The sequence below is a fragment of the Dermacentor silvarum genome, chromosome 6, assembly GCF_013339745.2.
Source record: "Dermacentor silvarum isolate Dsil-2018 chromosome 6, BIME_Dsil_1.4, whole genome shotgun sequence".
NCBI classification, from domain to species: domain Eukaryota; kingdom Metazoa; phylum Arthropoda; class Arachnida; order Ixodida; family Ixodidae; genus Dermacentor; species Dermacentor silvarum.
Genome location: NC_051159.1, coordinates 5,446,151 through 5,464,800, shown reverse-complemented (window position 1 = coordinate 5,464,800; position 18,650 = coordinate 5,446,151).

The following is an 18,650-nucleotide window of genomic DNA, read 5'->3' as shown; positions in this document are numbered from 1 at the left end:
CCATCAGTTCACAACACTTTTCTCTCGTTACTATATGGAAGTAAGAAGTGGAGGACTGCAAAACTCTAGGATAACCGGCACTTAATATTCAGGCAAGTAAATATGTATCCATTATAAACATCCATTTTGGTGGCTGCTCTTGCACCACTTACACACTAGGCATATGCAATGCAGTTTCACGAAACAATGACCTGGTTGACCTAGGAGTTTCGGCGTGGCTGTCCCGCATCCCACTTTGCCAAAGATATGTAGTCCCAACTGAATAGACTTTTTTTAAAGGGCGCCGCCCGGTTCTCATAAAGTGCCTGCTCCCGGTTCCTCTATATTGTGAACTTTATTTGGAATGAAATAATCAAGATGTGCCAAGACGTATAAGCCGAATGTGCGTAGCTCTGTGCAAAAACATTCTGATTTAAATTGCATTCAGCAACCCGTCCTGTTAAAGCGTGGTTGGAGCACAAATGTTCTTTTGTACCATGGTCAACCAACTGCCGTGTATGCCCTAAACCTGAAACAATGGACCATTGCATTGTGGACTGTAAAGATGCGATGTTATTTTGGGACACCCTACAAATAATATAGACATTTCACCAACACGTTTTCTATCATTTCTAGGCCAAAATCACACGTGCAATTCTCTCGTGCCAACACCAACACTTTCAGATGAACGGCACGTGTTCAATATGCTGATCGTTTTCAAAATATGGTATGGAATCGAATTTACCAAGAAGCGGGTGGTATATTTCGTGCCAACGCCAATTATACCTCTCTCATAAAATCACTACGTCTTGCTGTTGCCCCAAAACATGGCTCGTACCCACGAGGGGGATTGGCCACACTGGATGGATTGAAACGTACACCGAACAACGTACAAAAAAGTAAAGGGATCACCGCGATTATGTTTTCTGTACTGTGGCACATACCCACGATGACCCGCCGTGGTTGCTTAGTGGCTATAGTGTTGGATTGCTAAGCACGCGGTCGCGGGATCGAATCCGGGCCACGGCAGCCGCATTTCGATGGGGCCAAATGCGAAAACACCCGTGTGCTTAGATTTAGGTGCACGTTAAAGAACCCCAGGTGGTCCAAATTATTCCATGGTCGGCCACTATGGCGTGCTCTATAATCAGATCGTGGTTTTGGCACGTAAAATCCAACAAATAATTTTAAAAAATGTAGGAGTTTCACCCGAAAGGCGAAGCATCAGTTGCGATAGCAACTTAGTGGAGAGCTATACGGAGTAAGGATAGTAGTTATATCAGCTGTATAAACTTGGACATGGAGCAGAACCAGCAACGCGCAGAACTGTTGTCGACGCCGTCGACGTTCTGCCCGCGTTTGATATGGTGATTGTAAAGGATGAAACAGACGCTTAATTCTGCAGCCCTTCAGGGAGCACGGCGCAGAACGCGCGTTTGTTCTCCGCCGTGCGTTCGCTCCCCGTGAAAGCACGCGTCCGTCGCCCCCTTTCACTCGTAAATTGCGATAGCAACTTAGGGAGAGCTTATACGGAGTAAGGATAGTAGTTTATCAGCTGTATAAACTTGGACATGCAGCAGAAACCAGCAACGCGCAGAACTGTTGTCGACGCCGTCGACGTTCTGCCCGCGTTTTGATATGGTGATTGTAAAGGATGAAACAGACGCTTAATTCTGCAGCCCTTCAGGGAGCACGGCGCAGAACGCGCGTTTGTTCTCCGCCGTGCGTTCGCTCCCCGTGAAAGCGCGCGTCCGTCGCCCCCTTTCACTCGTAAATACAGCGTCCGGCGCGCGGCGACGATTTCATCGGAGTTTACGTCATACGGAACCTCACGGTGACGGTGACGCCGACGGCAAAAATCCTCTTTGAGTGTCCATATAATTGCTATCGCAATAAAATAAAAAATACCCACGATGGGGAATTGGCCAAGAAGCGGGCGGTGCGTATCATGCCGATGCCAACTAGCTCTTTCAGATGATCGCCGCGTCTTGATAATTGTAGCAAAATGATGCGATGGCGGCCGCTGAGGCATGCTGTAGTCCCTATGTTTATCTGGGAAAACGAAGGCGGAGAGCGGAGCGGCGGCTGCGGCGACAAGCCCAGTCTAGACGTGAGCGCATTTTGTTTGATGCTCAAGGCTCATGACCCGAGCCACACTAGAGGCGCGGTGTGCTGATGGAAGGTGATGAATTGCGGTGATGAAAATAATGCCTATAGATTATTCCTCCCGCAGGGGCGTCTGCGCAAGCAGGTGTTTGGTGAGTTGCGCCACCACGTACCGGAGCACATGGGGGTTGGACCCTGCCACGCGTAGCCGTGCGTGGCTTAGCCGTGTCTGGGGAAAGGGGGATCCTGGAGGTTGAGCTAATGCCGGGTGTTTGGACCTTTAAGGCCCCCGGCGGAGGCAACACACCTCTTTGGCCTCTGCTTCACATAGACGGCACCCCCGGACTGACCCACCCGGGGGAAATCGGCGGTCGCCTTTTCCTGTCCCCCTCTCCGATCTTTTTCTTCTCTATTTTTCTGTCCTCACTGTCCTGTCACCTCTTCTCTTCAGTTACTTCCTCACTTTTCATAGGCGGCTTGGGTTAACCTTGTGTAGGTGCCCTCTCTTGGGTTTGTATATAAGGTTATAGCGGCAATGTACGGCTGGCGCCTGCAGCCTTACACGTTAAGTGCTGCAGCGTCCCCTTGTTGGACTCCGAGGTGGGTGGCTGCCATTGCTGCCGAACTACACCAAATTGCTATGGGAACACCCGCTTTTCCTAGGCTTCTTGATCGTCTCCCTCAGAAGAGGGGACGCACCGATGAGATTATAAACTTGTTCACCCGACCTAAAGACATTTTCCCACGATTTCAAGTAGTCCACAGTGAAAGAACCGAAAAACTAGCAAGAACCATATCCCCTTTTGTAGTTGCAAAAAGCTTGACCAACACGCTAGGCCCTGGCTACAAGGTCACCAAAATGCCAAGCGGGGACCTTCTCCTTGAACTACGTGATAGAGAACAATACAATAGACTCGGCAAACTTGTTACTTTTGGTGATGTCCCAGTTACTGTTTCACCGCATCGGTCCATGAACACAGTACGGGGGGTAGCATCAGAAGCAGACCTCATCGACCTATCTGAAACCGAATTGTTGGAAGGATGGAAGGAGCAGAATGTCACGAATGTGCAGCGCATTGTTATGAGACGGGACAACAAAGAGATTCCCACGAACATCTGATACTTACCTTTGAATTGAGCGTATTGCCACAAACCATTGAAACAGGCTACACAAAGATAGCCATAAGACCATACATCCCTAATCCTAGGCGATGCTACCAATGCCAAAGATTCGGCCATGGCTCACAGAGCTGCCGTGGTCGTCTCACCTGTGCTAAGTGTGGAGTACAAGGCCATCCCTCAGACAATTGCGAGGCCACACCTCACTGCGTTAATTGCAATGGTGACCATCCAGCGTACTCCCGATCTTGTCCAAGCTGGAAAAAAGAAAAACAAATATTAACACTGAAAGTCCGTGAAAACATATCGTTCAGGGAAGCACGCAAAAGGTTCTCACCATTCCACACGACTACTTACGCTGATGCGGCGCGTCAAGGGGCAGCGTCGCAGCGGCTACTGCCACCTGCACAGCCCGCACGCAGCGAGCTGTCGCTTGTGGCTCCTGCCCCCAGGGTGGAAGGCGCTAAGCCTGCTCCACCCAACCAGCAAACAGGCCCGGTTACCCTAGGGTTGCCGGCACCACAACAGTCCTCGGTGGCAGCCTGCGCTACGCGTAGCGAACCCGCAGGCCCGCCAGCAGCTCCCACGGTGGGTGCAGTCAAGGCTGCCTCACCCTCACCGGCCCCTGCTGGCGCTAGCAACAGCCGGCGCAGCTCAGGCCCAAAGGCAGCCCCATCGACCTCAGGGCTGGTGGGCGCAAATGCCTCGTCCTTCGCGGGGAGACTTTCCCGCGAAACTTCTCGCTCGCAAGAGCGCGTGTCCGGCGCTTCACAAGAAGCAATGGACACCACACCCATCCAGACGGCGCACCAAGCGTCTAAGGAGCGGCGAGGTTCCCTCGACCGCTTCAGAAAGGACAAATCCCGCGTTACAGGGCCTGGAAAGGGCTCTGTAATTTAAGGCAACACTTCCTTTTTTTTAGTACACACAGCACCTATTTAATTTCAGTATGGATACCCAAATCATACAATGGAACATCAGAGGCCTTCTTAGGAACCTCGATGATGTGCAAGAACTTCTCCACGAACACAATCCAAAAGTGCTGTGTGTACAGGAAACTCATTTAAAATCGACACATACAAACTTTCTCTGACAGTATGTTACGTTTCGTAAAGATCGTGATGATGCTCTCGCATCATCAGGCGGTGTTGCCATAGCATAGCATAGCATGCCAACGTTTGCAGCTACAAACGCCCCTCGAAGCAGTGGCAGTTCGACTTGTTCTCCTAAACAGACTCATCACCACTTGCTCGCTTTACATACCCCCACATTACCAACTAAACAAACATGAATTTCAGTCATTTATAGACGAATTGCCAGAACCTTATCTTGTTCTTGGCGATTTTAATGCACACAGTGGTCTGTGGGGCGACTCTCGCACTGACGCACGAGGCCGTCTAATTGAGGACTTTCTTTTCTCATCCGGTGCGTGTCTGTTAAACAAAAAAGAAGCTACATATTATTGTCTCGCAAACAATACCTTTTCCTCCATAGATCTCAGCATAGCTTCTCCATCCATACTACCTGAACTTGAATGGGAAGTTATAAAAAACCCCTATGGGAGTGACCATTTCCCAATACTGCTGAGAGCACAAAGACAATACGTATCTCCACCACATGCCCCCCGGTGGAAGGTCGATGCAGCGAACTGGGAAAAATTCCAAACACTTACCAGTACGATCTCGTGGGCTGACATGTCTTTGCTCGGAGTTGACGGTGCCGTCGAGTATTTTACTAAGTTCCCAATTGATGCAGCATCTAAGTGCATTCCCCAAACAACTGGACTTCCTAGCAAACCCCGTGTTCCGTGGTGGAATGAACAATGCCGGAACGCGCGGAGTCAACAGAACAAAGCATGGAGGCAGCTTCGCGATTCTCCTACTGCTGAAAACCTTGTCAATTTCAAGAAAATTAAGTCCCAAGGTAGGAGAACGCGCCGACAAGCCAGGAGAGACAGCTGGCAAAAATTCTTATCAAGTATCAATTCATACACGGATGAGGCCAAGGTTTGGAACAGGGTCAATAGAGTAAGAGGACGACAAACACATCCACCTCCCCTGGTACACACGCAGCGAGACAACCAGGAGGACCAAGCGAACCATCTGGGTGCACATTTTGAACATGTGTCCAGTTCGTCGCACTATTCTCCAGCGTTTAAAAGATACAAATCAGCAATAGAAAAAGAAAAACTAGACCGAAAGAGCACCGGGAACGAGCCGATACAACTTGCCTTTCTCTCTAGCAGAACTGCATGCATCACTCGCCTGCTGCAACCAATCTGCCTCAGGATCTGACCGCATACTATATGAAATGTTGAAGAACTTGCCCTCTGAAACGAAGAAAACCCTTCTCTGTCTTTATAACTCCATATGGACCTCCGGCGAGATCCCCTCTGCCTGGAAAGAGGCCATAGTGACCCCTATCCTGAAGCAAGGCAAGGATCCATCGTCCGTATCGAGTTATCGGCCCATAGTTCTAACAAGCTGCATCTGCAAAGTCTTCGAGAAGATGATGAACCGCCGTCTGATACATTTCCTAGAATCAAATGAGCTGCTTGACCCATACCAATGTGGGTTTCGCAATGGCCGATCCACCACTGACCATCTGATACGCATAGAGGCTCAGATTCGAGAGGCTTTTCTCCACAAGCATTTCTTCCTTTCTGTTTTTCTCGATATGGAAAAAAGATACGACACCACGTGGCGATTCTGAATGCTGAGAGACATCTCCCACTTTCGTATACGTGGTAATATGTTAAATGTGATTGAAAGTTATCTGCTGAATCGCACATTCCGTGTTCGAGTTGGCAATGCATTATCACGACCTTTCGTGCAGGAAACCGGAGTGCCACAGGGTGGGGTGCTCAGTTGCACTCTCTTCATTATAAAAATGAATTCCTTGCGTCTATGCATCCCACGCAACATGTTTTATTCAACGTCCGTCGATGATGTACAGATTGGATTTAAATCGTGCAACCTTGCAATCTGTGAGCGGCAAGTTCAACTTGGTCTGAACAAGGTGGCTAAATAGGCAGACGAGAATGGGTTCTGCCTAAATCCGCAAAAGAGCACCTGCGTCCTTTTTTCTAGAAAGAGAGGACTGCACCCCGAGCCCGACATTGACCTGCAAGGACAGCATCTACCTGTAAAAACAGAACATAAATTCTTAGACATAATTCTTGACACAAAGCTAACATTCATACCACACCTAAAATATCTAAAAAACAAGTGCATGAAAACAATGAATATTTTAAAAGTGTTGTCAAGCACTACATGGGGTAGTGACAAAAAGTGTCTGTTAAACTTGTATAAAAGCCTCATACGAACACGCTTAGATTACGGGGCCATAATTTATCAGTCAGCCACCCCAACCGCGTTGAAGATGCTGGACCCCATCCACCATCTAGGTATTCGCCTCTCTACAGGTGCCTTTAGGACAAGCCCTGTAGAAAGCCTTTACGTGGAATCCAATGAGTGGTCACTCCACTTGCAGAGGACTTACACAGCTTTCATGTATTTCCTCAGAGTGAACATTGACAGTCAACATCCCATAATTCCACCGTAAAAGATTTGTCCAGCTCCCACCTGTTTCATAACCGGCCTGCAGTAAGACAGCCCTTCTCGTTGCGTCTGAGAAGTTTGGCTGAAGAAATGGATGCCCCAGTCCTTGAACATCATCTAATGACACCCACTCTGCAGGTCTCACCGTGGCAGTGGCAGATTGTAGACTGTGATTTGTCCTTTTTACATGTTACGAAGCACGCCCCGGTTACACACATTCAAATGCACTTCCTTGAACTGCAGCATAAATACTCCTGTCCGGAATTTTACACCGATGCATCAAAGTCTCATGCTGGCGTCTCTTATGCAGCGGTTGGCCCATCATTTTCAGATGCCGACGCCCTGCACCCACAAACGAGCATTTTTACAGCAGAGGCTTATCCAAAACTGTCGGCTCTTAAACACATCAAGGACTCGAAAATACCAAAAGCAATCATCTACACAGACTCGCTGAGCGTAGTAAAAGCTTTAAAATCACTTAAAAGGCACAAAAACCCAGTAATAGTATCGCTTTATTCATTCATATGTAGTGTTTATGCGTCTGGGCAGCATGTTGTGGTGTGCTGGGTGCCAGGACACCGAGACATCGAGGGAAATGTACTGGCAGACCAGCTTGCCGCATCCATCGAGGCAAAAGCTGGCAATACATCTATGCCCGTCCCTGTTCCCGATATGAAGCCATATCTACGCAAGAGACTTCGAGCCCATTGGCAACGTTTGTGGGACGGCCAGACTCATAACAAACTCCATTTAATTAAGCCCCATTTAGGAAATTGGCCATCGACCACGAAATCTAGAAGAAATGATGTCCTATTCTGTAGGCTCAGAATAGGACACACTTACAGCACGCATAATTACCTGTTGTCTGGAGGCGAACCCCCGACCTGTACTAGATGTGGGGAGGTACTTACTGTACTTCCATCCTAGTACAGTGTCCACTAATAGAACCTGAAAGAAAAAAAGCACTTTGTTCAAGCCTATAAAGAGAATATACCCCTTCACCCAGCGATGTTTTTACACAATGACCCCATATTTCCGCACGATTCAGTTTTAGCCTTTTTAAACGACCTCGACATTTTGCAAGTTTTTCGCCCGAGAGATTCGTAGTGGCGTCCTCTTTCAGAGGACGCTGCTGCGACAGCATATTTGAAATGCACTCTCCTCCAGGCCCTTGCTTCTAAGGGTCCCTGTGAGCCAGTAGTGCCTTGTATCTCTTACAACTTTTTTATACTATATTATATTCATTGGGCCGCTATCAGGTCATTGTCATGATCTTAGTATTTTTTTGTCTTTTACGCACCTTTAGTGCGCAGGATTTTAGGCCCCTTTACAGCCACCCTACACCTATCCACTGTCATCATAGAGTTTCATATTACTATAACTAGAGGGCAATGTGGCGCTGCGATCGTTCAACTATCATGGGAATGATGGGAAGTACAGGCTACGGATTGGTATTCTGTTGACTGGCGAACTAGTCTACAGGTATTTTTTGTCAGTTTTGGTTTCGCTAGTTTTGCTCCAAGCGCAGTTGCTACAATCCGCAGTGGGGCAGTGCGGCGCAAAACTCTCGAGCTCTCCGTATTTGTTTGGTCGCTCGAAGTAGCGATAGGGTTCTTTATTCTATGGCGATAGCGTGCTGAGCTAGCGGCTGGAACGATGCTTGTGTCGCGGCGTGCTGACGAAGCCCTGACGAGAAAGCGACGGCATCGTAAAAGGTGACATAACAAAGGTGACACGACATAACAGTTGCTGGCGCGCACTTCAGAAAAAGCGGTACGCCAACATAAAATATAGTGAAGCATGCTCGTAAGAGGCCACAAGCGTCCAAGATAGCACTGCAGCAGATGTGTTTAAAAGTACTCGAAGACGTTCATCAATCGTGACAGCCGATGCAGCCTTTCGAAAGAGCGAGAGAGTTCGCAAGTGCGTCTGCGCAGACGCAAGTGCGTCTGCGAGAAAAGTTCACTTTCCCCGCGTTCGCAGCGAGCAGGCGTCGTAGCAGACGACACTTGTAACATTTCTCTCAAAGGCGCAACACTTTTCTCATAATACAAAATTTTTATTCCCACAAATATTTGGTGAGTATTTTTTATATAAGCACATGCACGGTTGTTATTGCTGTTGTGAAAGTAAATAAATAATTATTCAATGGCGCTAAATCAGGCAGAACGATGCATACCCTGGTGGTAAACCATGCTTCAATCTCAAAGTCATACAAACTTTATTCAATGTATTATGCATTATATAAAACACAACATAAATAAAATAAATTTTTGCACGAAAATGTTTTAATACAGCTTCGTTTACTGCGCCGCATGCAAACGCCACCAGTTTCAAGACAGAAGTCAATCCGAAGCCTGTACTTCCTATCATTCCCATGTAGGTTGAGGCGACGTTCAGGAGAACCCCCGTAGACACTAGCGCCACTTTTCCCTCTAGGTTTTTTATTTAGAAACTCTATGACTGTCATTGATCATACCACTGCTCACTGAGTACACCCCCTCTTGGCGCTCTTTGGCCATAGGTGGCCCTTGCGCCAGAAAACAACATATATCATATATCATAGATTATTCCTACCTCCCCCAAACCATTCCAAGGAGATCTAACTGAAACGAATATGCAGCGTATATACTCGTACATGGCCTACAAAAGCTGTACACAAGGGGCCGTGGACAGGGTAAGTTCTCGGCATGGTGGTCATCGAGTCACTGCCATCGAACTCAGGCGGGCGGCACTGAGTACAGCGTAGCGAGCGAGGAAGTTGGCAAAGCGGCGTAGTTAAAGCGGCCACGTCGACACATCCTGCTCTAGGGCGAACGAAGTCACGCCAGCCCGCACAGAACTTCCTTGCATGGCGGTTCGCACGTGTTCAAGAGCGAAAGGAACGCTGTGGCGCGTCGACCGCGATGATTTGGCGCGCAAGCATGGTGAAGCGTCCTGCTAGTAATTGGGGACCTACCACAGCTGCGGTCGACAAATTACGCACAGACGCGAGCACCGTGCAGGAGAGTGCAGCAGAGTGACATTGAGGAAAAAAACGCCGTAGGCAACAGCGTCTGCGATGGTGTCGGCCCAAAAGCTATCGGTGCGTCGTGCAGCCGATTCGAACCATGCACTGACAAGCACGTGGGCAGAAGGACTTCGAGGCACGTCGGCGGCTGCAAACAAGCATCCCAGTCTTCGGGACACGTCGGTTCAAGGTGGTGGTGGAGCACACACGTGGTAGGGGACGAGAAGACGAAAGCAGTGAAGTAGCTGTGGATGTCACGGCAATGGAAGCACCAAACATGAAGGGGTGACTGGTCGTGGCGCGTTCTTCTGCGCCCACGCCTAGAACCATTGAAGATGGCGGCGAACAGAATACCGTGCCACCAGATCCGGGAGATGGATGAACGACAGCCTCAGCGATGGCGGGGTTTGTCGGCATCTCTGCAACGTTAGCGCGGTAGGTTGTCATAGCATCTGATGCTCACAGAGTTATCGGGGGCGCTGTGGCGAATATGCTATCATACTTAGATAGTAATGCAGTTGGCGAGGAATAAAAAAAATGACAGCAGATCCACGAGGTGAATGATGATGAGTGGGCGAAGCTCCGGAGGGATTCATCGGATCTCCCGCTTAAGGGGACGCTAGCACAAACGCGTTAGAAACGTGCAGTACTCTCTAGTAAGGGGGAGCGGCCACAGCGTCTTACGCAGCCATTTACACATGCCGGAACGTGCACCGCGTTTGCCGACGCCATCACATGACTGCTGAGAGAGTATACCCCCCGTATTCATAAACGCTCCTCGACTTGAACTTGACTTGCCACCGCTTTGGGCAGCGCGTTCGAAACGCGTTGACGGTAAGGTGGAGAGGCCACAGCGTCTTACACCAGCTTCTTACACGGGCCGTAACGCGCTAGCACAAACGCGTTAGAAACGCGCTAGAAACGCGGCCTTTCGTTAATGTTGGGTATTTATAGCCATCGTGGTGCGTTTGTCCATGTCCGCTTCGTGCATAGTCTAGCCAAATTATGCGTTAATATTGTGTAGCGCCAAGTGACCTGCTTTGTATTTGTACGGGTGTATGTATTGTTGCAAAGAAGGGAATAAAGAAAAAAAAAAGCTTCGTGGCGTAGTGGGCTAACGCCGCGCGCTCGGAAGCGAGGGGTCCCTGGTTCGATTCCGCGCTACGGACACAACTTCGGAATTTTTTTCTCAGACTGGTTACACACTACTACTACTACTACGACGGGGACGGAACGGGTGCCGCCATAAGGAGCTACGCCCCTAAAAATGTCGCAGTTTCGCCCGAAAGGCGAACATCAATTGCGATAGCAAATTAGCAGAGAGATATTCGGAGTAGAGATAGTAGTTTTATTGGCTGCGTAAGCTTGGACACATTCGCCTATTATTTGAATTAACAAGCGTGGTGTCAGCGCGCACAAGCAAACATGCATAGAACGCACTGAATGACCGCAGACAACGACTGTGAAAACGCTGGCAGCAAGCGCAGCGGCCGCAGTGAGCGAAGGTTCGTATCGCTTCAACGGAAATTGAGCGGCAAATGCACAGCGCATACAAAGGTCAGAGCTGTGTGGAGATCGCTTTTAAGAGACGGTGCGGGTAACCGCCACACCCAGGCAAAGTACAAGCGCAGTTGTTGGCAGAGTAGAAGCTGCCCCCCTCGCTCCCTCCCGCGCAGCCTTCCCGCTTTCTTGCTTTCACGTGGGAGATTGAGGGGCCAGTTCCACTTGCGCCCAGTTGAAAAATACGCATTTGGTGCGGCAGCACAGAGTCGCCCCGCCTCCCTCCCTCCCATAACCCCGCGGCCTTTCGCGCGACGGTCGCGTTTGCTTTCCACTGTGCGTTCGCTCTCCGTGATAGTGCGCGTCCCCCGCGCTCTTATACTTGTGCATACGGTGCGCGGCGACGATTTTATCGCCCTTAAAATTTGGACTTTACGCGGAACCTCACGGCGACGGCGACGGCAGGAATACGATTTAAGGGTCCATATAATTGCTATCGAAATAAAACTGCTGGAGGTGCTAAACGTGGTGTAGGACGAGGAGCTAGAATACTTTGTGGCGAGTAGACCGTAGTCGTCAATGCACAACTGCTGGCCGAGGAGGCCTCGTGAGGTGGAGGAAGCAATCGATGTATAGGACGCCGTGGGCGCATCAGGCCGCTTAGCTCACGTCCATGGAGAGTCCACAGGAACGTGAAATCCAGGTAAAGGGCGAGACCATGGACTTCGTGATTGGGAAGCAAGTTTATTGGGAGATGATAAGGCTTGCCTGCTTAGCACAAGCTCGACAAGTGAATCGAAGATGGATGGGCTAGGCGACGGTGCTACGAGTGAGGAGTGCATACCACGTGATTAATAGTTTCGCGTGCCGTCATCGGAGGCAAGAAAACTACTGAAGTTGCCTGCATAATTGTCGTTACCGTACTCTCGACCCGAACAGCGTGCGGGCACTTGGATTACGGAGACCACTGGCAAAAGCCTGGGGCCGGGATCTGCGTGGTAGCACACTTTTCGGTAAACGTTAAGGTATCGTCGCAGTTTGAGGAAAGAAGTCTGGCTTGATGAGCATGGAAGACGGGTGCCGGAAAAGACGTGCTTGGTGCTGATTAAAGTTGTGGCGGGAACCAAATCGCTACGTCATGCTCGAGTCCGGGAGCCATGCGTACCAGATTCCTGAATGAGCAAACGCAGCAGGGCGCATAGCTTGGTAGGGACCCGGGGTTATGAAGTAGACGTTGAACAGGTAGACTATTTCGGGCGGGAGGGCGTCAAGAAGGATGACTTAATTAAATGGTTTTGAGATTGAATTAGGCATGATTTGAATATTGCGATACAAAACGTGAAATTGGTCAGGTAGTCAGGGCTACATATATTGACAATGCCCACTAGCTCTCGCAAACTAACAACGCCAACTAGATCGACGCCTGTTGATGATACTTATGACTTCCGTGCTTTGGCACATAGCCGTAAAGGGATATCAGCCAAGAAGTGTGTCCGCGTGTTCTTAAAAGGATGGTGATTTTTACTATGGCACATACCCCCAACAGAGCATTGGCCACGAAGTGGTTGATATACTTCAAATAAATAATAAAAATAAAAAATATAGAAGCCTATAAAACATTTGTCCTATTGCGTATCATAGGCGCGCGCAATCACGTGCACCTGCCGTTTCCTTCAGGCCAAAGACGCAGGAATGAAAGGGGCAATGAAAGTGACTACGTGCTCGTGTGAATTATAACTGACGAAATAGTTGTGCAATACTTCAAGCCATTTTTTCAACTTTCTCATAATTCCCACTAAGTGTTAAACATTTATTTCTCCTTAAAGTACTTTTATCTGCTTGCGTACACTCCTAAAAAGCTCACGATGTGAAGCTATTTATTGTCGAAGAATTACATTTCCTGCTATAAAAATTATTATTGACTGAATTTTGTATGTATTTCTTTTAGCTGAAAACAATCAAAATTGCAATAAAACTAATTAATTGAAGAAACCATGAAATATTAGTTTTCACATAACATATACCAAGTTTTGCTATAGTCGCCAAGAACAATAATTTTGTAGAGAATATTCTGCTCGTAGTAACTCGGCTTGTGAGTGCAAAGTTCAAACATCATGTTGCAAAGTTTCAATCACTCCCCAAGTTGAGGATAAATATCAGTTTCTTTTTTCAGAAGATATGATGGTGTTTGACATATTTTAAACAGGTAAATGACAGTTGAGAGGAAATAACGCAGTTTCACTTTAAATTACAGGAGTGAACATCATTTTCATTCATTTGTTAGTAGTACCCTGAAGGCCTGGAGGCATTACAGAAGGGGCATTACATTACATTATGTATGTGTTACAGCTATATCTATGATATTTTTGTGTGAAACATGCACTGCAAAGTTACTACAGCTCCATTTTCCCCGAGATTCAATTAGCTGTATGTGTATTTTACAAGCACACTTTGATCAAACATAGTTTTCTACAGAAGGGGAAGCGGTGTGTAGGGAAAGCATGCACAGATCATGCGAGGTCTTTTGCATGACTCTGCAAAGGTTGCTTAAATGCATTCCACAGCAAATGTTATTGTTGGACCTTAAAATATCTGGTGGGTTATTCTTTAACTGCGGACGCTTGCAAAGAACGATGCCACAGCAATGAGTCAACCTTAAAGTGAAGCAGCTACATCCACGGGAACATAACAGCATCAAGTTGAGCCAGTAAGTTGATGCACAGCTGTATGCAGCAATAAGGCATGTTTCCAGTTTGATCATACCTTTTTCATGACTGTGGTAGATGTACCCCACCATTCCTGAAGTGAAATATTGACACGTACACATGTTTATCTTTCACCGGTGGCCGCTTTCAACACCGGCTGACAAATGTTAAACGTTATCGCTCCGCGCAGGACGCGCCTGCATTGGAAGCTTCTCGGACGTTATCAATGCTTCTATCCGTCGTCTGTGGTCACCGACGCCCATGTAATCTGATTGTATGAGCGACGCGAATTGTCTAGAACTTTCTGGAAGACACGCGGGCATCAGGGATTAATCTGGAACCTTCGATGACTCAGGTATAAAAGCCGACGCGTTTCGCCGCTGATCAGATTTTCGACGACCGCCGACTGTGTTCGCCGCTTTCGTTGTGCTTTGAGTGTACCTTGCTTTTGTGGGCACAGGTTCGCCCAATAAACAACCAGTTCCGTTGTACAGTTTTACGACTGTTTTCTTCAGCGTCACTACTACGTGACATCTGGTGGAGGTGCTAGTGCGTTCATGCAGCGAACGCCCCCGCAAAGCCGCGATCCAAGCCCTAAACCGGAGGACAACGCCAACGTCACCAAGGACCAGCGAGCTAGCCGTAGGCAGCAAGGACTTCTGCCGGAGTACGGACTTCTTCCCGAGAAGACCACAGCGATCAAGGCCAAGTCAAAGACCCTAATGGCAGCCCCAGCGTCCCCCATCCTGCTGCAACAACCTCGGGAGCCACCGACCTTCCGTGGATCTTCGGCTGAAGACCCTGAAACCTGGCTGGAGACATACGAGCGGACCGCGACGTTCAACAAATGGAGTGACGACGACAAGCTGCGCCATGTCTATTTTTCGTTGGATGACGCTGCTCGGACCTGGTTTGAGAACAGGGAGACCACCCTGGTTACGTGGGACCTTTTTCGTGAAAACTTCGTGAGGACCTTCACGAGTGTCGTACGAAAGGAGAGGGCAGAGGTTCTCTTAGAAACCAGAGTGCAATTGCCCAACGAGAACATCGCTATCTTCACGGAGGAGATGACTCGCCTCTTCCGCCACGCCGACCCCGACATGTCTGAAGAAAAGAAAGTTCGGTTCTTGATGCGAGGTGTCAAAGACCAACTATTCGCCGGATTGATGCGCAACCCGCCCAAGACTGTCACCGAATTTCTTTCCGAGGCTACAACGATCGAGAAGACGCTTGAAATGCGCGTCAGGCAATACAACCGCCGTGCCTTGACCAACTACGCCGACGCTCAAGCGCCAGGCGCCGACCTGCGCGAGACCATCAGAGCGGTCGTTCGCGAGGAGCTGCATAAGCTCTTTCCCAGGTCGCAGCCTCACGTGGCATCTATCGCCGACGTATTCAAAGACGAAGTTCAGCGCTCACTTGGAGTTCCCGATGTGCAGCCACAATCGCCGCAACCCCAGCCGGAAGCGCTGACCTACGCCGCCGTCGCCCGTCGTCAAGGCCCTCCTCCGCGCTCGCGCCAGGGCCCCGTAACGCCGCAGTTCCGTCGTCCACCGCCACCGCCGCCAGCACGCCCGCCCGTCGTCCAGCGCAGCTACCAGAGGAAGACGGACGTATGGCGCGCCCCCGACCACCGCCTGCTCTGCTATCACTGCGGGGAAGCCGGCCATGTCTATCGCCGATGCCCATACCGCGAGATGGGCCTACGAGGGTTCCCCGTCAACGCGCCGCGTCCCGATCGAGGTGAACGACCACGCGACATCGCCGACTACCTTGCCGGAGCTCAGTGGCAACCACGACGACCCTCACGCTCGCCGTCACCAGGCCGCTACATCTCGCCGCATCGCCGCCTGTATGCCGGCCCAACCCGGGGCCGATCTCCCAGCCCATACCCGGGAAACTAAAAGCAGCAACCGATGGAGGTGCGGTTGCTGTACGACGCAATGCCGAAGATCCTCCGTCGCCGACGACGACGACGATTCGCGAATCATCACGACGAGATATCAGCACGCCGCCTAGCAACAGCCTTGACAACACATCGCCGCCGAACGAAGACCTTCCGACGCGACGTAGCAGCAGCAGAGCAAGCCGACGCAGCCGTGATCCGACGCCACGAATTAACCGCAACGCCAGACGCCGGTCTACCGATCTGGACGTGCTCATCGATGGCCATAACGTCACCGCTCTCGTCGACACTGGAGCCGACTATTCCGTCTTCAGTGGCGCGTTCGCCGCCAAATTAAAGAAGGTGAAGACGGCCTGGCAAGGACCCGATATACGGACAGCGGGAGGTCACCTAATAACGCCGGCTGGAATCTGCACAGCGCGAGTCACGGTAAACAACCGCACTTACCCGGCGAGCTTCGTAATCCTGCAGCACTGCTCCAGGGACGTCATCCTAGGCATAGACTTTCTACACCAACATGGTGCAGTCATCGACTTAAGGTCCAAGTCGATAACGCTTTCAGCACACAAAGCGATACCGCCGGATACAAGCATCAGTTACCATGCCTTGAATGTGCTTGAAGAACAAGTCACCGTTCCGCCTCGTTCAAGCGTAATGATTTCCGTCGGTACCGAAGTGTCTGCAGACATGGAGGGCGTCATCGAGGGCGAGCATCACTTACTCCTCGACCGTGAAATTCGCGTCGCTAGAGGCATCGGTGAACTACGCGAAGGGAAAGCAACAGTGATGCTCACGAACTTCAGCCACGAATATAAGCACATTAACAAAGGCACCACGCTCGCCTACATCGACGAAATAGTACAAGCCAGCAGTGCTTTCGCCTTCACGGATTCTAGTGCACCTGCAACGACGACTATAATACCTGAACCAACTTTCGACGTCAATCAGAACCTTCCCAGGCATAAGAAAGAACAACTAAAAGCTCTGCTCCTGCAATACAAGGACTCCTTCTCGTCGTCGTCAAAAGTTCGACAAACCCCTGTCGCCAAGCACCGCATCATAACCGACGAAAATGTCCGCCCACTCCGTCAGAGCCCGTACCGAGTTTCGGCGCGCGAACGCGAAGCCATAAGGCAACAAGTCGACGAAATGCTACGCGACGACATCATCCAGCCGTCCAAGAGTCCGTGGGCGTCCCCCGTGGTATTAGTGAAGAAGAAGGATGGAACCCTACGTTTCTGCGTCGATTATCGTCGCCTCAACAAGATCACGAAGAAGGACGTATACCCCCTCCCACGGATTGACGACGCTTTGGATCGACTCTACAACGCAAAGTATTTTTCGTCGATGGACCTCAAAACCGGCTACTGGCAAATCGAAGTCGACGAGAGGGACCGGGAGAAGACTGCCTTTATAACACCAGACGGACTGTTCGAGTTCAAGGTCATGCCGTTTGGTCTTTGCTCGGCACCTGCGACTTTCCAACGCGTCATGGATACAGTACTGGCAGGCTTGAAGTGGCAGACTTGCCTCGTCTATTTAGACGACGTCGTTGTGTTTGCCTCAAGCTTCGAAGAACACCTGCGGCGCCTTGAAACAGTTCTTCAAGCAATCAAAACCTCCGGACTCACGTTAAAGCCAGAAAAGTGCCGCGTCGCATATGAGGAGCTCTTGTTCTTGGGCCACGTCATCAACAAGTCTGGAGTGCGCTCCGACCCTCAGAAAACTGCAGCCATCTCCAACTTTCCTCCGCCGTCCGACAAGAAAGCAGTGCGTAGATTTCTTGGACTGTGCGCCTATTACAGGCGCTTCGTCAAGGACTTTTCACGGATCGCCGAGCCACTGACGTACCTCACGAAGGCCGACGTCGAGTTCAAGTCGGAGACACCGCAAGTCGAAGCATTCGAAGAACTGAAGCGACGCCTGCAATCGCCGCCAATACTTGCGCATTTCGACGAAAACGCCGATACCGAAGTCCACACCGACGCAAGCAGCGTAGGACTCGGCGCCGTTCTTGTGCAGAGGACTGACGGACTAGAAATGGTTGTAAGTTACGCTAGCCGGTCGCTATCGAAGGCGGAAGCAAATTATTCCACAACATAAAAGGAGTACCTCGCCATCATCTGGGCTACATCAAAGTTTCGCCCCTACCTCTATGGCAGGCCCTTTAAAGTTGTGAGCGACCACCACGCCTTGTGTTGGCTAGCTAACTTGAAGGATCCTTCAGGTCGCCTCGCACGGTGGAGTCTGAGACTTCAAGCATTCGACATCACCGTCGTTTACAAGTCTGGGCGAAAGCACTCTGACGCCGACTGCTTGTCTCGCGCCCCCGTCGAAGCGCCGCCACAGGACGACCAGGATGACGACACTTTCTTGGGACCCATCAGTGCCAACGAATTCGCCGAACAACAGCGAGCCGACCCGGAACTAAGGAGCCTTGTAGACTACCTGGAAGGCAAGACCGTCATTGTGCCGAAGGTGTTCAGGCGAGGATTGGCGTCGTTTTTCTTGCAAAACGACATTCTCCTAAAGAAGAACTTCTCGCCTCTCCGAGCCAACTACCTCCTCGTGGTACCCTCAGCATTTCGTCCAGAGTTTCTGCAAGCTCTCCATGACGACCCAACGGCTGGACACCTCGGTTTTTCCCGCACGCTCGCGAGGATACAAGAAAAGTACTACTGGCCTCGCCTCTCTGCCGACGTCGCCCATTACGTAAGGACATGCCGAGACTGTCAGCGACGCAAAACACCGCCGACAAGGCCAGC